Source organism: Orycteropus afer, unplaced genomic scaffold (genome assembly GCF_000298275.1).
Source record: "Orycteropus afer afer isolate SDZICR_OR568_19922 unplaced genomic scaffold, OryAfe1.0 scaffold00524, whole genome shotgun sequence".
Lineage (NCBI taxonomy): Eukaryota > Metazoa > Chordata > Mammalia > Tubulidentata > Orycteropodidae > Orycteropus > Orycteropus afer.
Genome location: NW_006922111.1, coordinates 1,519,962 through 1,520,497, shown reverse-complemented (window position 1 = coordinate 1,520,497; position 536 = coordinate 1,519,962). Strand labels below are relative to the sequence as shown.

The following is a 536-nucleotide window of genomic DNA, read 5'->3' as shown; positions in this document are numbered from 1 at the left end:
ACCCAGCGGGGGTTGCTGTGAGTCAGAAGTGACTTGACAGCAATGCGTTTGGCTTTGGTACTTTTCACCGCATTCCCATTCTTGGTAAGGAACGGTGCTTGCTTAGACTCCAGGCTGTCCTACAGTTCCACCTGCATTCTCTGTTACACTGTAAAGCCACCTTTATGTTTGAGGCGATACAGCAAGGTGATTGACCTTGGCCATGGCTTGGTTCATGAAAGGAGGGATCTCCCAGCCTGGGCCCAGCTCGGCACAAGGCGTAGTCCCCTTCTGCTGGGTCCCAGAATTCCAGGACTGGCACCATCTGGTCCCTCCAAGGATTGATGGAAAGACACTGAGGCACAGTATCAGTATTAGGCCTTCTGTCGACACTTCTCATCGTTATCTAGTGCAAAGAGAAGCCTACACAGCTTGGGTGGCATAGCGGTTAAATACTTAGCTGCTACCTCAAGGTGAGCAGTTCAAACCCGCCAGCTGCACTATGGTACAATGAAGAGGCAGTTGCTTTCATAAAGATTACACCCTTGCAGACCCTG

The 536-nt window shown here is 50.9% G+C and overlaps 1 protein-coding gene across 1 annotated transcript in view; it reads right to left on the bottom strand.

The window, feature by feature from the left end:
• The window catches only part of TRMU (tRNA mitochondrial 2-thiouridylase), a 29,168-nt gene that overhangs the window by 8,955 nt on the left and 19,677 nt on the right, over nucleotides 1–536 (bottom strand). The gene's annotated exons all lie outside the window — the stretch shown is intronic.